Consider the following 22,095-nt stretch of genomic DNA (forward strand, 5'->3'; position numbering starts at 1 on the left):
AAATTTAACTAAGGTGTGACTTACCTGATGCTCAGAATGAAGGAGGAACTCGTGTGGTCCACTATCCTGCATGCTCTGTGGAGTTATGAAATTGCTGTAAAACGGCCTAAGTTACACCCCTGTTCTATTTAAAGGAGGAGGGCATTCTAAGAAAGCCCCTAGCGTCTCTGATCTGTACATTTGTTTCCACTGTTCACATGCTCTCTTGTATGGCTGTGTCTTTACACATGACTCAAATTTCCTCCTCTCCTTTCTACCCCTTCCTCACGTTTAGACTTGGAAACTATTCTCTTGTTTGCCAGCATGTCAATGTACTTTCTTATTGCTAATGTGCTCAGACAGGGATGCCCCAGAAGCAGCAGCTCACAGTCTATCTTGTGTCTGGAATGACATGATACACTCTGGAGTGTCTTACTGGAAGTTATGCTTAGTGGATTGCTAAGGCTTTCCAAACTGCTATGAAGGCATAGTCCCAGAGGGGTATGAGTCCCATAATGCCAGGGTGGGAATGAAGAGTTACTTGGAATGCTTTATTCATATCACTTGCATCAGCTCTGTATTCCTGGCCCTGTCCAGTGCTAGGTGTTGAGTCCTGGAAGGCTCCATATGAGAAGTTAAAGTGACTGACTGTATTTTTCAGTTAAATGGAATGAAATTCAATGAAGCTGATAGGCAACATATTTAATACTGGTTTAAAAAATACTTTCACACAATGCATAGTTAATCTGTGAAACTCACTACCACATAATAGCATTAGGGCTAAGAGTTTACCAGGATTCAGAATGGATCTGACATTTAAATGAATGAGAAGGTCCAGAGATTTACTTTTGTTATAATATATGTATTTTAAATGGAATTATTTCTCTTGTGCTTCAGCACATAAACCAACTCTAAATGCTGAGGTTTACAAGGAGGAGGAAGAAGGTATTCCATAGCTGCCCACTATGATTTTCTTGCATCTTCTTCTGAAGCATCTAGTACTTGGCAGTGTCAGAGGCAATATTCTGAATCAAATGGACCCCGTGTCTGATCCAGCCTGGCAGTTCCTCAGAGGTACAGTACATCTTTGCCCTGTCACATTGCCTGTTAAATCTTCCTCTTTATGATCATGACCCTTAAAGATCACTCTTTTTGGTCCTAACATTTGAGGGTTTTAGAAGGTCTTGGGGGGGAATCTTGGGGATTTAGTGCAGCCTCTAGCAGCTAACTTTCTCTTATCCATGAATGGGTCCTCCCTAGACCTGTGGGTATGGCCTCCTTATTCTTGGTGATTAGGGGACATCATCACTCTATGCTTCTTTCAGCTGGTGCTAGAAGGAAAAGGAATGTGTGGAGTTTGGCCCCTCCACGTTGTAAGCTAACAGTGGACTTTAGTCTGAGAGGTGCTGGAAGCCTTGCTGGCTGGGGGATGGAATTCTTCTAAGGACATTCTAGTGAAATCTGGTATGCTTTTATGCCAGCTAAAGCCTTCTTGTTCTGCAAGGCATTTCCGTTGTCCCATTATCTACCTCCATCTGTGCCGAGGACCTAGAGGTGGTCGTGTGCTGCTTGTTCATGTGGTCTTGCTGACTGAATCGGGCAGGAGAGATGGGCTATCAGATAAGGCAAGAGGTCCTGGTAAGTGGCTGTGGTGGGGAAGTGTGTGTAAGAGAGCATTTAGTAGCAGTGTATGTCTGAGCGTGGCAGGAACTGTTACAAAGGCCATGGAAAAATTGGAGGATTTCCAGAGCTGTGGATGGATTCTAGCCCTGAGATCTGTGCACACAACTCCCATGGATTTCACTGGGTACTATTCATGCATCCTAGGGCAGAATTTAGCCATTTGTGTGTAACCATGTTCAGTGAACAAACAGCTAGTGATTTCCCCAGCTAGTTCTGAGCAATTGCCTGTGTGATCGTGAGGGAATAATGTTGAGAAGTGAAATGATGCAGAGTCAGGTAGTAGGACTTCCTGCAGGGCTCAGACTGACTGCCATGGGTTCCTGCACTAGGTCTGATCTGTGGCTGCTTCACTTCATTGACAGTATGGAACTTGGTTTGTGCTGATGGAGGAGGCAGCTGAGTGCTATGCATTGATATAACAATTTCAAATGCCCAAGGGTCAGCATTCCAGTGTTTAACTCTGCTTACAGTTAGAGCTGTGGTTTGCACAGGAACAGTGTCTTGGGCCAGGTTCTGTCTTGTTATAATTTATCTATGAAATGAGGTTGACTGACAGTGCTGCAGAAACCACAACTGTGAAATTTCCAACTGTTGTACATGTAAAATCTCAGCCTTTATGTGGCATTAATGTAACTTACTGACTTTTCTTTAAAGTCAAAAGAAGAGAAGGGGAATTGCTTATGTCTGTTGGGGCATTGTACCTGGACTTGTATAAAACCTTAGGCAAACTTGACTCTGTGGCATTTGTTTCTAGTGAAGATCAAATGTTTTCCAAGTTAATTAGACTAGAATCATAGAAGTGTAGGGTTGGAAAGGACCTCGAGAGGTCATCAAGTCCAACGCCCTGCGCTGAGGCAGGTCAAAGTATACTTAGACCATCCCTGACAGGAGGAGGCTTTTAAGAACAGGTTAGACTATGATAGGAATTCTACAACTTCCCTTGGAAGCCTAATTCCAGTGCTTATCTATCTGTATAGTTTGAATGCATTTCCTAATATCTAACCCAAAACTTCCTTGTTTCAGAGTAAGCCCATTACTACTTGTCCTACCTTCAGTGGACACGAAGAACAATTGATCACTGTCCTCTTTATAACAGCCCTTAACATATTTGAAGACTACTCTCAAGTCTCCCCCCTGCCTCTCCTCTTCCCCCCCCCCCCCCCCGCCTCTTTTCTGAAGACTAAACATGCCCGGTTTTGTTAATCTTTCCTCATAGGTCAGGCTTTCTAAACCTTTTCTTGTTTCTATAGCTCTCCTCTGGACTCTCTCCAATTTGTCCACATCTTCTTAAAGTGAGATGCCCAGAACGGGACAGTACTCCAGTTGACACTAGTGCCAAGCAGAGTTGGACAGTTACCTCTCATGTCTTATATACATCACTCTTATTATCTTTTATGCACCAGTCCTATACATCCTCTAGAATATTAGCCTTTTTCGCAACTGCATCACATTGCTGGCTCATATTTAATTTGTGATCCAATATAACTCGGCAGTACTACTGCCTAGCCAGTTATTCCCAATTTAGTATTTGTGCATTTGATTTTTTCCTTCCTAAATATAGTTCTTTTCACTTACCTTTATTGTATTTCAGCTTGTTGATTTCAGACCAATTCTCCAATTTGTCAAGGTCATTTGAAGTCTAATCCTGTCTTCCCAAGAGTTTGCAGCCCTCTTAGCTTGGTGTCATCTGCAGATTTTTTTAAGCATATTTTATATTGCATTATCCAAGTCATTAATGAGAATATTGAATAGTACCAGATCCAGGACAAACCCCGCAGGACCCCAGGTGACGCATTCCCCCCCAGTTTGCTAGTGAATCTTTGATAATTACTGTGAGTATGGGGGTCAAGCACTCACTTTGTAGTAATTTCATCTAGACCACATTTTTGTAGTTTGCTTATGAGAATGCCATGTTGGGACTGTGTCAAAAATCTTACTAAAAGCAAGATATATCCTGTCTCTTGCTCCCCGCTCTCCCCCCTAAACTAGGCCAGTAGTTACGACAACAATTTTTTTTATTGTTTTAGCATGTGCAGCTTCTGGTAGGTGCTCCATGGTTCCTGGTCCAAATCTGCAGCTTGAGCATGTGTTGCTGCACACGCTCAGTGTGATTTTCACATACTCCTAAAACAGGAATATCTGAAACGCTCTTGCTGTTACTTAGTAAGGGCTGTGTCCCTGCCAAGTGGGAAGCTTTAAAAAATGAAAAGGATGCTGTCAACTCGAAATCTGTTGATATGAAACGGGCTAAAAGTAGTTGCAGCTGCTTCAGCTGCCCCAGATTCTCCCTGCTGGTTTGTGGTTTTAAATCTCATTGTCCTATTTTTTTTAAATATTTTTAATCGGAGCTGTTTTGAGCAACAGTATTAGAGAAGTGTGATTTTTTTGTTTTCAAATTGGCAGTGTCCCTTTAAACTGTTTGAGCTTTCTAAGCAGGAAGTGTCTGCGTGACTAATATATGAAAAACATATTTTATGTCCCCATATTCATAACTCAGCTTTCCAGGGGTCCTCTGTTCAGCTATGCAAGTTCCTGAAAACTAGCTTTGCTTGGAAGGATCTCCTTGGCCGTAACTCTTCATTATTGGTAAAGCACTGTAGTAGCAGAAGATGTTTATGTATGTACTAGGTGTTTATGTATGTACTTGCAGCAGGTTGGGAATGTAATTTGAGGAAGTCGTTTGCACCAGGCAGGGTTGATTCCTGAAAGTAAACCCAGCCTGCAGGACTAGAGAATTCTTATAGATTATGTTTGTAAATGTATCAATTTTCCCCTGACTTGTTAGTGCTTCTGTTCTAAAAAAAAAAAAAAGAAGCCTCCCAGGTGTGTCTGAAGTGGCTCTAATCGGATTCAGTGTAGTCAGGATGCCAGCTGGGTGGGGAGAGCTCTATTACTGTATAGTACAGAAGATGATTTATTGCTAGACTGACAACTTGCAATATAAACATTAGCCCAAGCATGATCTTCTACCAAAACCCCGCCCATGCAGGGAGCCAGGAATCTTCCTGCCACGCGCCATAAATCGTTTATGGTTTGCTCATGCCAGTGCATTTGAGAAACAGCTGGGCACAGGGATTAGCAGTTTGCAGAGGGCTCATGCTGGGCTAAATTAGGGTCTGCTGCCCTGGTGGTGAATGCTGGTAGTGGAGAGAGTGGAGTGCAGGAGTGCTTCTCTTCAATCGCAAAAAGAAAAGGAGTACTTGTGGCACCTTAGAGACTAACCAATTTATTTGAGCATGAGCTTCGGATGAAGTGAGCTGTAGCTCACGAAAGCTCATGCTCAAATAAATTGGTTAGTCTCTAAGGTGCCACAAGTACTCCTTTTCTTTTTGCGAATACAGACTAACACGGCTGTTCCTCTGAAACCTCTCTTCAATCGGAAACCTGTTAGCCAGGGTGGATAAAAATCAGCATTTTAAAAAAAATAAAATCAGATGTTTTATTTAAATCAGATTTTTTTCATTTTATTATTATTTAAATAATTAAACAAAGATAAACCTGTTTAAAATGAAATCTGAATTTAATACAAAATATGTTAAGGCCTAAGCTACTTCTAATCTCTTAAAATATTTAAATAAAAAAAACTATGACCCTCTATCAAAACCTTTGAGTTAAAAGCTGTTTTTTCTATATAAAGAAACAATTGGGGGGAAAAGTAACTTTTGAGGTTAAGCTTTATAAATATGGCACAATAGGTCATGTACTATATTAAGAACTTGATTAAGGAGTTGTGCTACTGGATGCAAGAGACTAGCAAAGTCATCGCAGCCTTTGGAACCTGACCCCTGACTTCAGGAGACACCATCCTATATCTCATCAGGATCATCCACTGAGCCCAGATGGGTGGTCTTATACTCTCATAGGCGCTGACTTTCTAATGTGCCAGGGGGTGCTCGACCCCTGGCTCTGCCACAGGCCCCACCCCCACTGCACCCCTTCCTGCCCCGTTCCGCCCTGTTCCCCAATGCGCTGTGCCCTCGCTCCTCCCCCTCTCTCCCAAAGCCTCCTGCATGCTGGGAAGGAGGGGGAGGTACTGATTAGCGGGGTCTGCTGGCTGGTGGCAAATGCTGGGGGGAGTTGAGGGGGGGCTGCTGGTGGTGCTCCAGTCCAAGAGCACCCACAGAGTCGGTGCCTATGTATATTCCTATTTTTACAGCTGCTCCCTACCTTCGGTTTGACTGGCTCAGTTTTCAATTTAAAGAAAGTAATACCACAGAACTGATGGAAGTCACTAGCTAAGCATCTGGAACCAACCAACCAGAGTTTGTTGAAGTGCTAAATCAGCTATTGACAGCAGTAGCCTTTTCTGCAAGCCCAGAAAGAATATTTTTTTCACTTCCACTAGTTCATTCAAAGTTGAGAAATCAACTGGGAGTTGAAAAAGCAGGAAAACTTGTCTTTCTCTTCCAGTCTATGAATAGAAAGGAGATGAGATCTACTAGTTTTAAAAGTTGAAAGACAATCTAAATAACTTAGGAGACTCTCATTTTCAAGAGACTTAGGAAAATAAGCTCCAGCCACATTCACTTAGGCATATTTGAAAGTTTTCCAAAGGCTGACCTGAAATAATTAGTTTAATTCAGTTACTACAATTAATATTTCTGTTTAATAAATCATTTAATTGTAAATGTGAATCATGTTTTGATTGGAAGTTTATGTATCCAAAACTTTAAGGCTGTTTCGTTTTTAATAAAAATAAATTTTATATGCTGCTTTGTGTAATTAATTAAATTCTAGTTATGAGCTAAAAGTTAATTATCTGGTAAATAAATAAGCAACATATTCGCCATTTTCTATTATACTAAAAATGTACAATTAATAAGAATCTGAAAACATGAAGCTATATAATTGCTTCAATATATGTATATAATTATAGTGTACCCCCCAAGATAGCAAAAAGATGTACACACAAATCTTGTGTGAAGGCTCTATTTAGTTGTAAATCAGTGAAGTGAGCTGTAGCTCACGAAAGCTTATGCTCTAATAAATTGGTTAGTCTCTAAGGTGCCACAAGTACTCCTTTTCTTTTTGCGAATACAGACTAACACGGCTGTTACTCTGAAACCTGTGTTTTAATGGTTATGTCAATGAGAATGCACCTTTCTTTAGAAAATAACTGAGGTACAAATGGAAAAGTTGGTTTAAAATAGATTTAATACAAGCCTTTCCACTTGGTGATTTTAAATCAATCCACCCTGCTGTTGGCTCAGGATAGGCAGAAGGGCAGGGAAAGGGAAGTGGTGGTGTTTCAGGCTGTCAGGGTAGCTATGTGCTTGCTACTCACCAGCTAAGGTGGAATACCTGATTGATGGCTGCCCTGCATAGTGGGGAGATTAGCTGCTAAATGTAGGCAATCAATTGTGTTATTAGGCAGAATGTGGATCAGTCATTCCTGCCACAGAGGAGCTGAGAGAATATAAAGGCTACTCTCAGGGGCTTATTTTTGCAGCCTGGCTGTGGTACAGTTTCTCTGGGATTGCTGAATGTCAGCAGAACTGGACGTTGTATGATGCCACCCAGGGCTTTACAACTACCTTGCAGGTTTCAGAAAGAGTTCTACTGTAATGCTAAAGATGCCTCAGTGATAGATACACCATAAGAACCTAAATAGAATTGGGGTCTATTTCTTTCCTTCTGTCTTGGGTATTGAAAGAGTGGTAGTGAATCACCTAAGTATGTTTCTAGTGACTAGCATGTGGGAGAAGGACTATTTATGGTGAATTCCCCCTTCAGTCCCTAAAAGTGAGATGTTTCATAACACTGAATGTGTTTCCACGCTAATGGTACAGCATCTAGCACAACGAAGCTGTGGTGTTAATTGGTGTCTCTAGGTGTTACCATAATACACAGAATACTCAGACTTTACAGTCTAAATGAGACCAGCCATTATGTTCAGACATACTCTGCACATGTCACAGATATTAGTATGTTAGTTGTAGCTGGATTAGTGTCTCCATGAGCAAATCCTTCTGTAGGTTGTTTGGCTTGAGAATCCGTGTGGAATGTTTTTCAGCAAGGTCCTTGCATCCTTCAAACATAACAGCCATGTACCAGTGCCTCCAGACTACACCACTCTGTGTCATTGCACATGTCAGGCAAAGCCAGGGTCATGGACAAGGGCAAGACAGATGGGTTCTGGAAGCTAGTAAGCAAATAGTTTTTCTAATTCCATCGCTTTACAGACAGCCTCTCAGTCTGTTTCACTGAGCCACTGTACAGATGCCTCTCTCTGGAGTAGGAATGTTTTCCTCTCAATTAGTTTTTTTTAAACTCAGCTGTCATTTATTGACATTTCCTAACTGACCTGGCCATGCTTGCGGCCTGCAGATGAGCAGTGTGAGGTACTGCAACTCCTAGATGCATTGGGGTCTAGAAAAAGGGCTGAACAGCTTCACACTATCTTTGCTTACCTAGGTTTGCACTGATACATTGGTTTTGGGGATGCAGGGGAGCATGGCTCTTCATGTCCTTGCCAGAGTACTGAAGGTTCCCCTACATTTCACTAGCTTTTTTTAGGTGAAGGTATTCAGTCTCCAGTGTCAACCTGACCCTTGGCATCCTGAGACTGAGGTCAATTAGTGTCAAATATATTGGGGGCTGTTTATGTTATGGCCACCCAAGAACAGGGGAAACAATGTGGTCTAGTGGATAGAGAACTGGACTAGGACTCAGGTCACCTGGGCTCTGTTCCTGGCTCTGCCACTGACCTGCTGGCTGACCTTGGACAAGTCATTTTGCCTTCTTGAACCTTAGTTTCCCCATCTGTAAAAATGAGGGTAGTGATACTGATCTCCTTTTGTAAAGTGCTTTTAGGTCTATAGATGAAAAGTGCTATATAAGAGGTAGGTAGGTGTTACCATCTTTCGGGATCCCTAAAATCCATCTCTGTGGGAGAGTGGCCCTAAGCCACAGAATCTTAAAGTCTAGGTCTGGATGGCTGTTAAGCCAACGGACTAAATCAGATTCTTTACTCTTCTTTATATAGAACCCCCCAGGTACATAATGTGGCTAGAGAGGGGTGTGGTTGTACGATCATATTTCTAGCTCTCTTGGTTCTCCTGCTGCTGTTGGTGGAATGGACCCCTCCCCCACCCTGGAAATCAGTGCAAAGGATTTACCTTCTCCGTCACCCAGACTGGAGCTACAAGTTTAACCTTAAAAAGAAAAGGAGTACTTGTGGCACCTTAGACACTAACCAATTTATTTGAGCATAAGCTTTTGTGAGCTCCAGCTCACTTCATCGAATGCATCCTGTGGAAAATACAGAAGATGTTTGTTTTTATACACACAAATCATGAAAAAATGGGTGTTTATCACTACAAAAGGTTTTCTCTCCCCCACCCCACTCTCCTGCTGGTAATAGCTTATCTAAAGTGATCACTCTCCTTACAATGTGTATGATAATCAAGGTGGGCCATTTTCAGCACAAATCCAGGTTTTCTCTCCCTCCCCCACCCCCCAACACTCCCCCCAAACAAACCCACTCTCCTGTTGGTAATAGCTTATTTAAAGTGATCACTCTCCTTACAGTGTGTATGATAATCCAAAAAAACTTGCCTTGAGGCTATTTGTCCCTAGAATTAGGACTCTGTTCCACAGGCAGCAGGTTGCTTGTGTGAGACTGTATCTTCTGAATCTTCCAGTATAACTCTGAAGAGAATAAGCCAGTGGCGGAAACCTCACACTGGCTAGCGTCTGTAGCTCTCTGAGGGGGGGAGTGGAGGGAGGGAGAGGAATAATAGAGGAATCAGTGGTTCCAGAGTAACAGCTGTGTTAGTCTGTATTTGCAAAAAGAAAAGGAGTAGTTGTGGCACCTTAGAGACTAACCAAATTATTTGAGCATAAGCTTTCGTGAGCTACAGCTCACTTCAGTGAAATTAAGCTCACACTGTTTGCTCCCCTGCCCAGCTGTGTAGTAAGTTAGCAGTACGTGTCTGTTCTTATTCTTCTGAAAGTAGACTTTGTTCTCTGGAGACTGCTAATCATGCCCCATGGGGGTGTAATCAGTTATAAGGTATTTAATACAGTGCAGGCGGGAACAGGCCGCCTGGCCGGGCTGGCAGATTACAACACTACAATTATAAAGGGCCCCTTTCCCCCCCTTACCCGCCCACCAGTGGCAGGATGAGGGTTGTACCAGGAGACAGTGTTAAACATACAAAGTATATGTGTGGGTTGTGGGAGGGAGAGGGGAAGCTGCAGAGACACCACCTATTCCTGAAAAAAGAAAAGGAGTACTTGTGGCACCTTAGAGACTAACATTTATTTGAGGATAAGCTTTCGTGAGCTACAGCTCACTTCATCGGCTGCATACTGTGGAAAATACAGTGGGGAGATTTATATACACAGAGAACATGAAACAATGGGTGTTACCATACACACTGTAACCAGAGTATAAGCTTTCGTGAGCTACAGCTCACTTCATCGGATGCATACTGTAGAAACTGCAGAAGACATTATATACACAGAGACCATGAAACAATACCTCCTCCCACCCCACTGTCCTGCTGGTAATAGCTTATCTAAAGTGATCACTCTGTTTACAATGTGTATGATATTCAAGGTGGGCCATTTCCAGCACAAATCCAAGTTTTTGTGTGGATGTAGAAGCCCTCTACACCAACATTCCACACAAAGATGGACTACAAGCCGTCAAGAACACTATCCCCGATAATGTCACGGCTAACCTGGTGGCTGAACTTTGTGACTTTGTCCTTACCCATAACTATTTTACATTTGGGGACAATGTATACCTTCAGATCAGCGGCACTGCTATGGGTACCCGCATGGCCCCACAGTATGCCAACATTTTTATGGCTGATTTAGAACAACGCTTCCTCAGCTCTCGTCCCCTAACGCTCCTACTCTACTTGTGCTACATTGATGACATCTTCATCATCTGGACCCATGAAAAAGAAGCCCTTGAGGAATTCCACCATGATTTCAACAATTTCCATCCCACATCAACCTCAGCCTGGTCCAGTCCACGCAAGAGATCCACTTCCTAAACTCTACAGTGCTAATAAACAATGGTCACATAAACACCACCCTATACCGGAAACCTACTGACCGCTATTCCTACCTACATGCCTCCAGCTTTCACCCTGACCACACCACACGATCCATCGTCTACAGCCAAGCTCTGCGATACAACCGCATTTGGTCCAGCCCCTCAGACAGAGACAAACACCTACAAGATCTCTATCAAGCATTCTTACAACTACAGTACCCACCTGCGGAAGTGAAGAAACAGATTGATAGAGCCAGAAGAGTTCCCAGAAGTCACCACCTACAGGACAGGCCTAACAAAGAAAATAACAGAACGCCACTAGCCGTCACCTTCAGCCCCCAAATAAAACCCCTCCAACGCGTTATTAAGGATCTACAACCTATCCTGAAGGATGACCCAACACTCTCACAAATCTTGGGAGACAGGCCAGTCCTTGCCTACAGACAGCCCCCCAACCTGAAGCAAATACTCACCAACAACCACATACCACACAACAGAACCAATAACCCAGGAACCTATCCTTGCAACAAAGCCCGTTGCCAACTGTGCCCACATATCTATTCAGGGGACACCATCACAGGGCCTAATACCATCAGCCACACTATCAGAGGCTCGTTCACCTTCACATCCACCAATGTGATATATGCCATCATGTGCCAGCAATGCCCCTCTGCCATGTACATTGGTCAAACTGGACAGTCTCTACGTAAAAGAATAAATGGACACAAATCAGATGTCAAGAATTATAACATTCATAAACCAGTCGGAGAACACTTCAATCTCTCTGGTCACGCAATTACAGACATGAAGGTCGCTATCTTACAACAAAAAAACTTCAAATCCAGACTCCAGAGAGAAACTGCTGAATTGGAATTCATTTGCAAATTGGATACTATTAATTTAGGCTTATATAGAAACTGGGAGTGGCTAAGTCATTATGCAAGGTAGCCTATTTCCCCTTGTTTTTTCCTACCTCCCCGCCCCCCAGACGTTCTGGTTAAACTTGGATTTATGCTGGAAATGGCCCACTTTGATTATCATACACATTGTAAGGAGAGTGGTCACTTTGGATGGGCTATTACCAGCAGGAGAGTGGGGTGGGAGGAGGTACTGTTTCATGGTCTCTGTGTATATAATGTCTTCTGCAGTTTCCACAGTATGCATCCAATGAAGTGAGCTGTAACTCACGAAAGCTTATGCTCAAATAAATTGGTTAGTCTCCAAGGTGCCATAAGTACTCCTTTTCTTTTTGGGAATACAGACTAACACGGCTGTTACTCTGAAACCTGTAACCAGAGTGATCACTTAAGGTGAGCTATTATCAGCAAGGGGGGGGAGACAGGGAACCTTTTGTAGTGATAATCAAGGTGGGCCATTTCCAGCAGTTGACTAGAACGTCTGAGGAACAGTGGGGGGTGGGGAAATAAACATGGGGAAATAGTTTTACTTTGTGTAATAACTCATCCACTCCAAGTCTCTATTCAAGCCTATTCAGGGACACCATCATAGGGCCTAATCACATCAGCCACACTATCAGAGGCTCGTTCACCTGCACATCTGCCAGTGTGATATATGCCATCATGTGCCAGCAATGCCCCTCTGCCATGTACATTGGTCAAACTGGACAGTCTCTACATAAAAGAACAAATGGACACAAATCAGATGTCAAGAATTACAACATTCAAAAACCAGTCGGAGAACACTTCAATCTCTCTGGTCACTCGATTAGAGACCTAAAAGTGACAATTCTTCAACAAAAAAACTTCAAAAACAGACTCCAACGAGAGACTGCTGAATTGGAATTAATTTGCAAACTGGATACAATTAATTTAAGCTTGAATAGAGACTGGGAGTGGATGGGTCATTACACAAAGTAAAACTATTTCCCCATGTTTATTTCCCCACCCTCCACTGTTCCTCAGATGTTCTTGTCAACTGATGGAAATGGCCCACCTTGATTATCACTACAAAAGGTCCGTCCCCCCCCGCCCGCCCCCGCTCTCCTGCTGGTATTAGCTCATCTTAAGTGATCACTCTCCTTACAGTGTGTATGGTAACACGCATTGTTTCATGTTCTCTATGTATATAAATCTCCCCACTGTATTTTCCACTGAATGCATCCAATGAAGTGAGCTGTAATTCACGAAAGCTTATGCTCAAATAAATTTGTTAGTCTCTAAGGTGCCACAAGTACTCCTTTTCTTTTTGCGAATACAGATTAACACGGCTGCTACTCTGAAACCTGTTGCTGAAGAGTGTCACATGAAGCATACGCTCACCACAATGCTGGTCCTGAAGGTTGTGTTTCCTGTCTGTTAAATGCTGAGCCCTTGGCACGAGACAGAGCTGAGATTCCAACCCAGGTCTCCAGCCTGGTAGTGAGAGTACTGATCACTAAGTTCCATAGCTGCCCACACTTTGATAGACAAAATGGGCTGGTGATTCTTCTTTTTGAGTTTAAAGAAAAGAAACAGAAAGGCAGAGTATATGAGAGTCAGCTAAACCTGGGCTGCTTGGGGATGCTGGCCACTCGTGTCCTCTTGGGGATCATTCTTATTGTTTTTCCCTTTGAAATGGCTCCCTAACATGGGAGCAGGGCTTCAGTTGAGGGGCAAGAGAAGCAGTTCCCTGGCTAGAGAGCCAGGACTTGTTTGTAACTCTATCCAGCAAGGTGGGGTTCTGTGAGAAGTGATCACCTTAGGCAGAGGTTACCAGGCATCTGAGATCTTTGTGTGTATTGACTGAGTTCTCCTCATGTTAATACAAGTGGCCGTGTGCCTACCTAGAGACGGAGGAGTTGAGTAGAACTGAGATCAGATCAATTTGTGCTGGCAGTGTGTGTGAAAGGATGTTGGGGTAGGGTGTGTGTGCGTAAGAGTGAATGGGAGTGGTTTTGTATCTCCAGGGAAGGATGTGTGTGAAAGTGGACCCTAGAAAAAGGAAATTGGTGTCTCTTACGGGAGGCCCAAGGCCCAGCCCTTCTGACTTGTTTCATACCTGAATTCAGCTTCAGGCTTTGCACTTGAGTTCAGCTCTGTCTGCTCCTGTTAACAAGACTCACTCACAGGTTTGTCTGTTGACTTATATATAAGGAAAACAGGGAAATTCCCTTCCCTGCTACTCTACGAACTCTGATGTTCAGTCACTTCCCAGCCCAGACAGCGTCTCTTCCCCTTTCTCTGTGGGTTGCTTTATTAACTCTCTTGTCCTATGCTATTTCCCTTGCTTCGCAGCTACATGGGGCTCCTACTCCCTGTTGGTTGATTGGGTTTGGGACTGAGGCCATGGTGGAGGTTCTGGAGGTGGCATGGCCTGTGTGGGGAGGTCATGTGGGCATGCAGAGGGCATGTGGGCTCAGCTGCTTGTTTTCTTTCCCTTTTTGGTGTGGAATGCACCGTGTTTGTCTGTCTTGTCCTGTGGTTGTAGCCCGCATTCCTGCACAGCGAGTCAGCACGGCAGCAGGCGGCGTGCTCTTTGTGCCCTGTGGCTACATGCTTTCAGCTCCACATCAAAGGTGTGTTTGGTGTGTAGCTTGTGCCATTTCTGGCCACACCTGGTGGCCTGCAGGCATGCGGGGGTGGAGCCTGGGCTGTGTTTGCAGATGGCAGTCAGCATTCAGGCTTCTCCTTACTTGTGGAAACGAAGGAGCCAAATCCATGTTAAACAACCTGAGGAATGCAGTGGGAGAGCAGAGCAGAACGGAGTCACTCCAGGGGCATGTCCTAGCAGCAACATTGCCTTAATAGCTGCAGCAAAATAACTCGTGCTTGTTCCCTCCAAAAGGATTGGATGTGTGGTGGGTTTTAACTTACACCAAAAAGAAAAGGAGTACTTGTGGCACCTTAGAGACTAACCAATTTATTTGAGTATAAGCTTTCGTGAGCTACAGCTCACTTCATCGGATGCATACTGTGGAAAATACAGAAGATGTACTTATACATACAAACCATGAAAAAAATGGGTGTTTACCACTACAAAAGGTTTTTCTCTCCCCCCACCTCACTCTCCTGCTGGTAATAGCTGAGGAGGGAGTCTACATACACAAACACCTACAAGATCTCTATGTAGACTCCCTCCTCAGGCCCTACGCTACCAGCACTCCCAGCTACCTTTGAGACACCACTGACTTCCTGAGGAAACTACAATGTATCGGTGATCTTCCTGATAACACCATCCTGGCCACTATAGATGTAGAAGTCCTCTACAGCAACATTCCACACAAAGATGGACTACAAGCCATCAAGAACACTATCCCCGATAATGTCACGGCTAATCTGGTAGCTGAACTTTGTGACTTTGTCCTTACCCATAACTATTTTACATTTGGGGACAATGTATACCTTCAAATCAGCGGCACTGCTATGGGTACCCGCATGGCCCCACAGTATGCCAACATTTTTATGGCTGATTTAGAACAACGCTTCCTCAGCTCTCGTCCCCTAACGCCCCTACTCTACTTGCGCTATATTGATGACATCTTCATCATCTGGACCCATGGAAAAGAAGCCCTTGAGGAATTCCACCATGATTTCAACAATTTCCATCCCACCATCAACCTCGGCCTGGTCCAGTCCACGCAAGAGATCCACTTCCTAAACTCTACAGTGCTAATAAACAATGGTCACATAAACACCACCCTATACCGGAAACCTACTGACCGCTATTCCTACCTACATGCCTCCAGCTTTCACCCTGACCACACCACACGATCCATCGTCTACAGCCAAGCTCTGCGATACAACCGCATTTGCTCCAACCCCTCAGACAGAGACAAACACCTACAAGATCTCTATCAAGCATTCTTACAACTACAATACCCACCTGCGGAAGTGAAGAAACAGATTGATAGAGCCAGAAGAGTTCCCAGAAGTCACCACCTACAGGACAGGCCTAACAAAGAAAATAACAGAACGCCACTAGCTGTCGCCTTCAGCCCCCAACTAAAACCCCTCCAACGTGTTATTAAGGATCTACAACCTATCCTGAAGGATGACCCAACACTCTCACAAATCTTGGGAGACAGGCCAGTCCTTGCCTACAGACAGCCCCCCAACCTGAAGCGAATACTCACCAGCAACCACATACCACACAACAGAACCAATAACCCAGGAACCTATCCTTGCAACAAAGCCCGTTGCCAACTGTGCCCACATATCTATTCAGGGGACACCATCACAGGGCCTAATACCATCAGCCACACTATCAGAGGCTCGTTCACCTGCACATCTACCAATGTGATATATGCCATCATGTGCCAGCAATGCCTCTCTGCCATGTACATTGGTCAAACTGGACAGTCTCTACGTAAAAGAATAAATGGACACAAATCAGATGTCAAGAATTATATCATTCATAGACCAGTCGGAGAACATTGCAATCTCTCTGGTCACGCGATTACAGACATGAAAGTTGCAATATTACAACAGGAAAACTTCAATACCAGACTCCAGTGAGAGACTGTTGAATTGGAATTCATTTGCAAATTGGATACAATTAACTTAGGTTACCTTGCATAATGACTTAGCCACTTCCAGTCTCTATTCAAGCCTATTTCCTACACCCCCCACCCCCGCCAGACGTTCTTGTTAAACCCTGGATTTGTGCTGGAAATGGCCTACCTTGATTATCATACACATTGTAAGGAGAGTGATCACTTTAGATAAGCTATTACCAACAGGAGAGTGGGTTTGTGGGGGTGGTGGGGAGAAAACCTGGATTTGTGCTGGAAATGGCCCACCTTAAGTATCATACACATTGTAAGGAGAATGATCACTTTAGATAAGCTATTACCAGCAGGAGAGTGGGATGGGGGGAGAGAAAACCTTTTGTAGTGGTAAACACCCATTTTTTCATGGTTTGTATGTATAAGAACATCTTCTGTATTTTCCAGAGTATGCATCCGATGAACTGAGCTGTAGCTCACGAAAGCTTATGCTCAAATAAATTGGGTAGTCTCTAAGGTGCCACAAGTACTCCTTTTTCTTTTTGCGAATACAGCTAACATGGCTGTTACTCTGAAACTTACACCAAGAAGGCCAGTTAAGGTTGGTTCATTCCCTGTGGCCAGCATGCTTCTTTCCCGAATGGTTGATGATTGGGTGTCTAGTGCCATCATGGTGTAGTCTGTACGAACTGTATGTGAGAGACATACAGGAGACGTAGAGACTCCAGAGTCTGTGATCACTGGAGTTGTTTTGGTGTTTTTCTTCCACTCCTGTGAGTCTCTCACTGAGGACACATCCAGTCTTCATACAGTTAAATATTTAAAATGAGCATTGGGTTGAATTGCTCTTGCCACTCTCTTCCACACACACCTGAAGAGACCAGCCTCTGTCACTGATAACTCCAGCGCTGGAAGTTCAGTGATGACTGTAGACGGGGGACACAGATATATAATAATCTGTCCCACTGCTCAACATGCTGTCAGGAGAAGGCACTTGTTTTCTGTAGCCTTGCCATGTACAACCCTCCCCTGTCCAGCCGTAAGTCTTTATTGGCCAGGGGGATCCATCTGCCATGGCCCAAGGGAGCAATCTGATTCCATTTGAACTGGCCAATATGGAGGTGCAAAGTCTTGGGTCAAGTCTTGTGGAAAGAACACAGAACTTCCTTTCTTCATTAAACCCTCTGATGTGTACTGAGTGAGCCTCCAGTCTCTACAGCAAGTTGTCCTTCCTGCCTCTGTGGAATGCATGCTACACATAATGAAACTTCCTGTGGGAATTCCCAGCAGGCCCAAAGTCTGTGATCATAACCCAGGCCAGGCACTTCCAAATTCCACCTCACAAGTCAAAGCTGCTGTATTTGAGGATTACCACTGCCATCTGCAAAAGACCCTCCCTGCCTCCACCCTTGATCAGTGAACAACAGAATTTTAGGGATGCCTTGGTTTTCATTTTCTTGCTTCCCTTTTCCTCTGACATAGTCTTCAGATCAGGTGCTGCTGGTACCTGTTTCTGTTCAACTTGTGCGGGCCATCCTGCTGTGTCCAGATGCAAATGCAGCACCAGCACTGTTCAGGGATGCATCCGTTGACACGAAAGGAGCAATCTCAAACTAGAGGAAATGAGGTGCACACCACTCTACCCTACCCTACATGTGGCACCCCGCAAGCAGGGGTGTTAAGGTTTTTTATCCTAGAAGAAGCCTAGGTAATGAGTTGGGCTCCAGAGTCTGAGGTACAGACAGAGTTGGAACTTCAAAGGGTGGTCTACACAGCTCTTTTTAGAGCACTAGCGTATGCGCAGTTAACCCAAGTCTGTCAACCCAGGCTGGGAGGCTTGCTTCTGCGGGCTGTGTAGACATACCCTTAGAGACTCCTGGATTTGTGGTTCAGTAGTGCTGAAATCTGCACCAGACTCAATGCTCTGTGGCAGAATGAGATTAGGAAAAAAATATGAATAAATGAGTTTACAGCTGAATTGTGTAGAATCATAGACATGAACATCTGGAAGGGACCTTAAGAGGACATCCAATCCAGCCTCCTGTGTTGAGACAGGACCAAGTAAACCTAGACCATTCCTTACAGGTGTTTCTCTAATTTGTTTTTAAAAATCTCCAATGATGAGGATTCTACAGCCTCCTTTGGAAGCCTATTCCTGTGCTTAACTATCTTTGCAGCTAGAAAGATTTTCCTGCTATCTAACCTACATTTTCCTCACTGCAGACTGAGCCCATTACTGCTTGTCCTATCTTCAGTGGACCTGGAGAACAATCAATAACCATCCTCTTTAAAACAGCCCGTAACATATTTGAAGACTGTTCTCAGTCCCCCCTCAGTCGTGTTTTTCCAAGATTAAACATGCCCATTTTGTTAACCTTTCCCTACGTCAGGTTTTCTAAACATTTTATCATTTCTATAGCTCTCCTCTGGATTTGCTCCAATTTAAACCTACATCTTTCTTAAAGTGGATATAGTACTTCAGCTGAGGCCTCGACAGTGCTGAGTAGAGCTGGACAATTACCTCCCGGGTCTTACATACAACTCTCCTGTTAACACATCCCAGAATATTTGCCATTGTTGGCTCATACACAATTTGTGATCCACTATAATCCCCAGATTCTTTTCAGCACTGCTACTGCCTAGCCAGTTTCCCCCCACTTTATAGTTGTGCATTTGATTTTTTTCTTCCTAAATGTAGTACTTTGTACTTGTCTTGATTGAATTTCATCTTGTTGATTCCAGTCCAATTCACCAATTTGTCAAGATCGTTTTGAATTCAATCCTGTCTTCCAAAGTGCATCCAGACCCCTCCCAGCTTGGTGTCATCCACAGATTTTATAAGCATATTCTCCACTCCATTGTCCAAATCATTAACGAAGATATTCAATAGTACCAGACCCAGGAGAGACCCCTGCGTGACCCCACTAGATACAGACTTCTGGTATGACAGTGACATTTCCCTAGTTTGCATATGAGAATGTCATGTGGGACTGTCAAAAGCCTCACTAAAATCAAGGTTTCAGAGTAACAGCCGTGTTAGTCTGTATTCGCAAAAACAAAAAGGAGTACTTTTACTAAAATCAAGATATAGCTAAAGCTTCCCCACATCCACTAGGCCAGTTAGAGAAGGAAATTAGATTGGTTTGGCATGATTTTGTTCTTGAAAAATCTTTTGTGATGGCTGCTATTCTGTTACCCTCTAGGTGCTTACAAATTGATTGTTTACTAATTTATTCCAGTATCTTTCCAGATATGGAAGGTAAGCTGACTGGTCTATAATTCACCAGCTTCTCTTTGTTCCCTTTTTAACTGTAAGTACTGTTTGCACCCTTCTCCAGTCCTCTGGGATGTCACCCATCCTCCATGAGTTTGCAAAGATAATTGCTAATGGTTCTGGGTTCTGAGATTGCTTCGGCTAGTTCCTTACGTACTCTCGGGTGAATTTCATCAAGCCCTGCTTTTAAGCATCTGGGCACAATTAACCATTTTGGTGAAAACTGAAGGAAAACAGGTATTAAACACATCAGCCTGCTTGATATAATCAATTAGCTCTCCTGCCCTGCTGAGTCGAGTATTTGTTTTCCTTCATCTTTTTCTCTTTCTCCTAATGTATTTAAAGAACTTCTTCTTACTGTCTTTTATGTCCCTGTTTAGGTGTAACTCATTTATAAACTGTTCAGGAAGGACAGGCAGGGCAGAAAAGGTGGGGCAGTAGCACTGTATGTAAGGGAGCAGTATGACTGCTCAGAGCTCCGGTACGAAACTGCAGAAAAACCTGAGTGTCTCTGGATTAAGTTTAGAAGTGTGAGCAACAAGAGTGATGTAGTGGTGGGAGTCTGCTATAGACCACCGGACCAGGGGGATGAGGTAGATGAGGCTTTCTTCCGGCAGCTCGCAGAAGCTACTAGATTGCACGCCCTGGTTCTCACGGGTGACTTTAATTTTCCTGATATCTGCTGGGAGAGCAATACAGCGGTGCATAGACAATCCAGGAAGTTTTTGGAAAGCGTAGGGGACAATTTCCTGGTGCAAGTGCTAGAGGAGCCAACTAGGGGGGGAGCTTTTCTTGACCTGCTGCTCACAAACAGGGAAGAATTAGTGGGGGAAGCAAAAGTGGATGGGAATCTGGGAGGCAGTGACCATGAGTTGGTTGAGTTCAGGATCCTGACACAGGGAAGAAAGGTAAGCAGCAGGATACGGACCCTGGACTGCAGGAAAGCAGACTTCAACTCCCTCAGGGAACGGATGGGTAGGATCCCCTGGGGGGCTAACATGAAGGGGAAAGGAGTCCAGGAGAGCTGGCTGTATTTCAAGGAATCCCTGTTGAGGTTACATGGACAAACCATTCCGATGAGTCGAAAGAATAGTAAATATGGCAGGCGACCAGCTTGGCTTAATGGTGAAATCCTAGCGGATCTTAAACATAAAAAAGAAGCTTACAAGAAGTGGAAGGTTGGACATATGACCAGGGAAGAGTATAAAAATATTGCTCAGGCATGTAGGAATGAAATCAGGAGGGCCAAATCGCACCTGGAGCTGCAGCTAGCAAGAGATGTCAAGAGTAACAAGAAGGGTTTCTTCAGGTATGTTGGCAACAAAAAGAAAGCCAAGGAAAGTGTGGGCCCCTTACTGAATGAGGGAGGCAACCTAGTGACAGAGGATGTGGAAAAAGCTAATGTACTCAATGCTTTTTTTGCCTCGGTCTTCACTAACAAGGTCAGCTCCCAGACTGCTGCGCTGGGCATCACAACATGGGGAATAGATGGCCAGCCCTCTGTGGAGAAAGAGGTGGTTAGGGACTATTTAGAAAAGCTGGACGTGCACAAGTCCACGGGGCCGGATGAGTTGCGTCCGAGAGTGCTAAAGGAATTGGCGGCTGTGATTGCAGAGCCATTGACCATTATCTTTGAAAACTCGTGGCGAACGGGGAAGTCCCAGATGACTGGAAAAAGGCTAATGTAGTGCCAATCTTTAAAAAAGGGAAGGAGGAGGATCCTGGGAACTACAGGCCAGTCAGCCTCACCTCAGTCCCCGGAAAAATCATGGAGCAGGTCCTCAAAGAATCAATCCTGAAGCACTTACATGAGAGGAAAGTGATCAGGAACAGTCAGCATGGATTCACCAAGGGAAGGTCATGCCTGACTAATCTAATCTCCTTCTATGATGAGATTACTGGTTCTGTGGATGAAGGGAAAGCAGTGGATGTATTGTTTCTTGACTTTAGCAAAGCTTTTGACACGGTCTCCCACAGTATTCTTGCCAGCAAGTTAAAGAAGTATGGGCTGGATGAATGCACTATAAGGTGGGTAGAAAGTTGGCTAGATTGTCGGGCTCAACAGGTAGTGATCAATGGCTCCATGTCTAGTTGGCAGCCGGTGTCAAGTAGAGTGCCCCAGGGGTCGGTCCTGGGGCCGGTTTTATTCAATATCTTCAAAAATGATCTGGAGGATGGTGTGCATTGCACTCTCAGCAAATTTGCGGATGATACTAAACTGGGAGGAGTGGTAGATACGCTGGAGGGCAGGGATAGGATACAGAGGGACCTAGACAAATTGGAGGATTGGGCCAAAAGAAATCTGATGAGGTTCAATAAGGATAAGTGCAGGGTCCTGCACTTAGGACGGAAGAAACCAATGCACAGCTACAGACTAGGGACCGAATGGCTAGGCAGCAGTTCTGCGGAAAAGGACCTAGGGGTGACAGTGGACGAGAAGCTGGATATGAGTCAGCAGTGTGCCCTTGTTGCCAAGAAGGCCAATGGCATTTTGGGATGTATAAGTAGGGGCATAGCGAGCAGATCGAGGGACGTGATCGTCCCCCTCTATTTGACATTGGTGAGGCCTCATCTGGAGTACTGTGTCCAGTTTTGGGCCCCACACTACAAGAAGGATGTGGATAAATTGGAGAGAGTCCAGCGAAGGGCAACAAAAATGATTAGGGGTCTGGAACACATGACTTATGAGGAGAGGCTGAGGGAACT

General features: G+C 44.2%; 1 protein-coding gene across 8 annotated transcripts in view; it reads left to right on the plus strand.

The window, feature by feature from the left end:
- Nucleotides 1–22,095, plus strand: part of TJAP1 (tight junction associated protein 1) — a 62,265-nt gene that overhangs the window by 5,349 nt on the left and 34,821 nt on the right. The window contains exon 3 of one of the 8 annotated variants that reach the window (XM_073338454.1): nucleotides 877–1,053. The exons of 6 other annotated variants lie outside the window; for them this stretch is intronic. The gene's annotated coding sequence lies outside the window, so the exon portion shown is untranslated. Of the gene's footprint in view, nucleotides 1–876; nucleotides 1,054–1,122; nucleotides 1,618–22,095 lie in introns of those variants that run through there. One more of the 8 variants, XM_073338458.1, reaches the window with a different exon arrangement.

Source organism: Lepidochelys kempii, chromosome 3 (genome assembly GCF_965140265.1).
Source record: "Lepidochelys kempii isolate rLepKem1 chromosome 3, rLepKem1.hap2, whole genome shotgun sequence".
NCBI lineage: Eukaryota > Metazoa > Chordata > Testudines > Cheloniidae > Lepidochelys > Lepidochelys kempii.